We start from the raw sequence: 5,902 nt of genomic DNA, 5'->3' as shown, positions 1-5,902 counted from the left end.
TTTTTGAGAGCAAGGTCTGTGGCCCAAGCTGGAGGGCAGTGGTATGATCTCGGCTCACTGCAACCTTTGCCTCTTGGACTCAAGCCATCCTCCCACCTCAGCTTCATAAGTAGCTGGGACTACAGGTGCATGCCACCATGCCCGCCTAATTTTTGTATTTTTTGTAGAGATGGGGTTTCACCATGTTGCACAGGCTGGTCTTGAACTCCTGAGCTCAAGTGATCTATATGCCTCGGCCTCCCTAAGTGCTGGGATTACAGGTGTGAGTCACCATGCCAGGCCCATAATTTTCAACACTACTACTAGATTAAATATCTGGGTCCAGTTGAAGTTGCAAGTAGTATTTATTTTAGCATTTCCCTTGTACTCTCATGTTTTCTGTGTATTCAGAACCTGAAATGTTTTATCCAGAATATCTACTACTTTGACAGCAGAAATTCTATTTCTATATGTTATGTATAATTTGGCATACACTGAAAGAATTTGTGCTAAGTACAGTACAGACAATTTCTGTTTTATTTATTTATTTTTTTAGAGACAGGGTCTCACTATGTTGTCCAGGCTGGACTCACAACTCAAGGGATCCTTCTGCCTCAGCCTCCAGAGTAGTTGGCACTACAGGTGTGAGCCATCATTCTCAGTACAATTTCCAATCATTCATTAATTAATCACAGAGTTTGTAAGTTTCGAGTCCTTCTTTTCTGTTGCTCCTGCCTGTTAAACAATCTTACTTTTATTTGTAACTTTAATAAGAAAATAAAGGAAGAGACAAAACTTTTCTACTTAATAAGATCAAGTAATTTATTTATTTATTTTTTGAGATGGAATCTCACTCTTGTCACCCAGGCTGGAGTGCAATGGTATGATCTCGGCTCACTGCAACCCCCTACCTCTCAACTTCAAGCGATTTTCCTGTCTCAGCCTCCCGAGTAGCTGGGATTACAGGCGTCCGCCAGCAAGCCCAGCTAGTTTTTGTATTTTTGGTAGAAACGGGGTTTCACCATGTTGGCCAGGCTTGTCTCAAACTCCTGATCTCAAGTGATCCATCCGCCTCGACTTCCCAAAGTGCTGGGATTACAGGCATGAGTCACTGTGCCTGGCCAAGAAATTTACTTTTAAAAAATTGGCCGGGGGAGGCTGAGGCAGGAGAATGGCGTAAACCTGGGAGGCGGAGCTTGCAGTGAGCCGAGATCCTGCCACTGCACTCCAGCCTGGGCAACAGAGCAAGACTCCATCGCAAAAAATAAATAAATAAATAAATAAAATAAAACAAAAATAAAAAATAAGAGACAAATAGCTAATTGGAAGAAAAACGATGTACCTCATCCTACTCACCCTATCTTCCTACCGCCTTCATTCATTTCTGAAATGACTAATGTGGGGTTATATATAAATATAAAAATTGTACACAAATATTACTTACCAATTTTGTTGAGGAGTCTTCCATCAGTCATATTTTTTGACTCAAATACAACATGATCTTGGCATAAAAACAAACACATAGGCCAGACGTTCTTCGCGGAGAGTCGTCGGGGTTTCCTACTTCAACAGTGCTTGGACGGAACCGGCGCTGGTCCCCCATCCCGGCGGGCCGCCCATAGCCAGCCCTCAGTCACCTCTTCACCGCGCCCTCGGACCGCCCCAAGGCCCCCGCCGCCGCTCCAGCGCCGCGCAGCAGCCACCGCCACCGCCGCCTGTCCTTAGCCTCCGCCATGACGACCGCATCCACCTCGCAGGTGCGCCAGAACTACCACCAGGACTCAAAGGCCGCCATCAACCGCCAGATCAACCTGGAGCTCTATACTTCCTACGTTTACCTGTCCATGTCTTACTACTTTGACCGCGATGATGTGCCTTTGGAGAACTTTGCCAAATACTTTCTTCACCAATCTCACGAGGAAAGGGAACATGCCGAGAAACTGATGAAGCTGCAGAACCAAGGAGGTAGCCGAATCTTCCTTCAGGATATCAAGAAACCAGACTATGACGACTGGGAGAGCGGGCTGAATGTGATGGAGTGTGCTTTACATTTGGAAAGAAATGTGAATCAGTCACTACTGGAACTGCACAAACTGGCCACTGACAAAAATGACCCCCGTTTGTGTGACTTCATTGAGACACATTACCTGAATGAGCAGGTGAAAGCCATCAAAGAATTGGGTGACCACGTGACCAACTTGCGCAAGATGGGAACACCCGAATCTGGCTTGGCAGAGTATCTCTTTGACAAGCACACCCTGGGAGACAGAGATAATGAAAGCTAAGCCTCAAGCTAATTTCTCCATAGCCATGGGGTGACTTCCCTGGTCACCAAGGCAGTGCATGCATGTTGGGGTTTCCTTTACCTTTTCTGTAAGTTGTACCAGAACATCCACTTAAGTTCTTTGATTTGTACCGTTCCTTCAAATGAAGAAATTTGGTACCCCCCCCCAAAATAAACACATAGGCATCAACTAATGATAGAAAAATAAAATGGCTTACAAAATGGAACAAATATTTTCTAAAAATTATTAGACTATTAGGCAACATTTTTCCTCTGATCACAAATGTCCAGATATGTCTTTAAAGACCATTATCAGCTGGTGGTGGCTCATGCCTGTAATCCCAGCACTTTGGGAGACCGAGGCAGGCAGATCAGTTGAGGCTAGGAGTTTACAGCCAGCCCAGGCAACATGGTGAAACCCTGTTACTACAAAAAAATACAAAAAGTAGCCAGGTGTAGTAGTGTGCACTTGTAGTCCCAGCTACTGGGGGTGGGGCTGAGGTTAGAAGGTTTTTAGAGCCCAGGAGGTGCAGTTTGCAGTGAGAGGAGACCCTGTCTCAAAACAACAACCAAAAACCATTTCCAAGAAATAAACGCAATAAATATTGTGATGTTCCTTCTCTGTGTGTGTATTCTTACCACCTATTTGTGTGTTTATTTATTGAAATAAAATGGCACACACAAATTTTTTCCTGTTGGTTTTTTGTTTGTTTGTTCATTTGTTTTCTGAGACAGAGTCTTGCTTTATTGCGCAAGCTGGAGTGCAATGGTGTGATCTTGGCTCACTGCAACCTCTGCCTCCTGACCTCAAGCAATTCTTCTGCCTCATCCTCCCAAGTAGTTGGGATTACAGGTGCCCACCGCCATGCCTGGCTAATCTTTATATTTTTAGTAGAGATGGGGTTTCACCATGTTGGCTAGGCTGGTTGTGAACTACTGACCTCAAATGATCCACTCGCCTCAGCCTCCCAAAGTGCTGGGATTACAGGCGTGAGCCACCGCACCTGGCCCTTATTGTTTAAATATAGTAATTTTATGAGAACTTATCTATTTTATTTTTGTGTCTATTAAAAACATTATTTTTGCTGGGCATGGTGGCTCACACCTGTAATCATAGCACTTTGGGAGGCAGAGGTGGGTGGATCACTTGAGGCCAGGAGTTCGAGACTAGTCTGAGCAACATGATAAAATCCTGTTTATAAAAAATATATGAAAATTAGCTGGGCATGGTGGCTTGCACCTGTAGTCCCAGTTACTTGGGAGGCTGAGGTGGCGAATCACCTAAGCCTGGGAAAGTGGAGGTTGCAGTGAGCTATGATTGAGCCACTGCACTCCAGCGTGTGCAACAGGGTGAGACCCACTTTCAAAAATACATGTACATGTATTTTTTTTTCAAAGTAAAAAAGTAATCTGATAGAGGAAAATGCTCCAGTCAGAGTGGGTTGGAATCTGTCTCGGTTCATAAAACTAGGGGCTGAGGTGAGAAAAAGAGGCTGAAACAAGCTGCTGCCCTCTGCTGCCTGGGACAGCAGCTTTTGTAACTTTCATACCTAGAAACCAGGCCAACATAGACATGGTCACAAAACCGGGATCTATGCCAAACATACAGGGCCATGACTGAATTCGCAAAAACCCTAGATAAGGATGGTGAGAGCAGTGAGAAAGAAGGAAGGATATAGCAAAACAAAACTGAACAAAATTGCAAAACTTCCCACTCTAAGATGAACCTGCAAATAAATTTCCTCAACTTATTAAAATTAATTGTAGAGAGGACAGATTGCTCACCACCAAAAAAAAAAAAAAAAGAAAGAAAGAAAAAGAACAATCTTTAAAAGATTCCTTTCACAGATACTCTCAATCTAAGAAAAAAAACAACAGAAATAGAAGGCTTCAACACAAGTATGCCTCGGATCCTCAAAGGGATAAAGGAAGAATAACAAATTGAATAAACATAAAAGGAGACCTGGCATTATTGGCTCATGCCTATAATCCCAGCACTGTGGGGAGCCAAGGCAGGAGGATCATTCGAGGCCAGGGGTTTGAGACCAGCCTGGGAGACATAGTGAGACTCTGTCTCTAAATAAATAAATAAAAAACACATATTCTTTGATTCATCTCCGTCCAGGAAGCACAGCTCAGTTTCTCTCTTCTTCAGTATTGACTGGACTCAGTGACTCACTTCTAATGCATAGAATATGGAAAGGGAAAAATAGCAACTGCATAATGGAGATACCACCTTAGCCAAGTGATCAAGTTAACCTAAATAATAATGTCAGACTGATATCATATACTCCCTTATATGGTATGATGAGAAGGGCACTTTACCTGTGTAGCATTCTTCCCCAAAATCTATAAGCCTAGTTTAACAGAGAACATCAGACAAAAACCTAAATTGGGGAACATTAGACAAAATAACCTGCCTAGTACTCTAAAAATGCCAAGGTCATGAGACAATGAAAGACTGAGAAACAGTCATGGATTTGAGACTTGACAACTGGATTCAACATGGTGTCTTGGATTGGATGCTGAACAGAAAAAAAGAAAAAGACAAATTAAGGAAATCTGAATAAAGTTAATAGTATGGTATTAAGTTTAGTTTCTTTTGATAAATGTCTCAGAGTTATGGAAGACATTATGTAACTGTTAACATTAGGGAAAGCTGGGTGGAGGATATACAAGAATTTGCTATGCTATCTCTGAAGCTCTTCTGTAAATCTAAAATTACTTCAAAATGAAAAGTTTAAAAATTAAAAATTAATAAAAAAATTAGAAATCCTGAAAATAATTTCCTAAATGAAAAAAGTAAGTTATTGGGGGAATAAACCCTCAATAAACGAGATATACATTATCTTAGATGGACTTAGACAAAGAGAGAGTTAGTGAATTAGAAGATGGTTCTAAGGAAGTGGCTTAGAGAACAGCATAAAAATCGACCAGGCACAATGTTTCACATTTGTAATCCCAGCACTTTGAGAGGCCGAGGTGGGTGAATCACCTGAGGTCAGGAGTTCAAGATCATCCTGGTCAACATGGTGAAACCCCATCTCTACTAAAAAATACAAAAATTAGCCGGATGCAGTGGTGCATGCCTGTAATCCCAGCTACTCAGGAGGCTAAGGCTTGAGAATAGCTTGAACCTAGGATGTGGAGGTTGCAGTGAGCTGAGATCACACCACTGCACTTCAGACCGGGCAACCGAGTGAGACTCCATCTCAAAAAAACCAAAAAACAAAAATTAGCTGGGTGTGGTGGCAGGTGCCTGTAATCCCCGCTGCTCAGGAGGCCAAGGCAGGAGAATCACTTGAGCCTGGGAGGTGGAGGTTGCAGTAAGCCGAGATCACACCATTACGCTCCAGCCTGGGTGACAGAGGAGACTCTACCTCAAAAAAAAAAAAGAACAGCATAAAAAGATAGAAATTGAGTATAGTAAAAACGCATGGAGGTTAGAGGTGGCATTATTGAAAACGGCAGAGTAGGGGATCCATTTCTCCCCAGAAACACTGAAAAACTTGGCAAAACCTGCTGGAATCAACCTTATCAGAATGCTAGGAGATAGTTGAAAGTTTACAGCAACGGGTCGGGCCCAGTGGCTCACACCTGTAATCCCAGCACTTTGGGAGGCCGAGACGGGCGGATCAC

The 5,902-nt window shown here is 42.9% G+C and overlaps 1 pseudogene across 1 annotated transcript in view; it reads left to right on the top strand.

The window, feature by feature from the left end:
• The window catches only part of LOC105517836, a 2,760-nt pseudogene extending 335 nt beyond the window's left edge, over positions 1 to 2,425 (top strand). Inside the window, exon 2 of the transcript XR_001002720.1 lies at positions 1,505 to 2,425. The product of XR_001002720.1 is annotated as a ferritin heavy chain pseudogene (transcript). The remainder of the gene's footprint in view (positions 1 to 1,504) is intronic.
• The last annotated feature ends 3,477 nt before the right edge of the window (positions 2,426 to 5,902 follow it).

The sequence above is a fragment of the Colobus angolensis genome, unplaced genomic scaffold, assembly GCF_000951035.1.
Source record: "Colobus angolensis palliatus isolate OR3802 unplaced genomic scaffold, Cang.pa_1.0 Scaffold308, whole genome shotgun sequence".
NCBI lineage: Eukaryota > Metazoa > Chordata > Mammalia > Primates > Cercopithecidae > Colobus > Colobus angolensis.
Note: the sequence above shows the minus strand (reverse complement) of the source record. Positions and strands in the feature narration are given on the sequence as shown.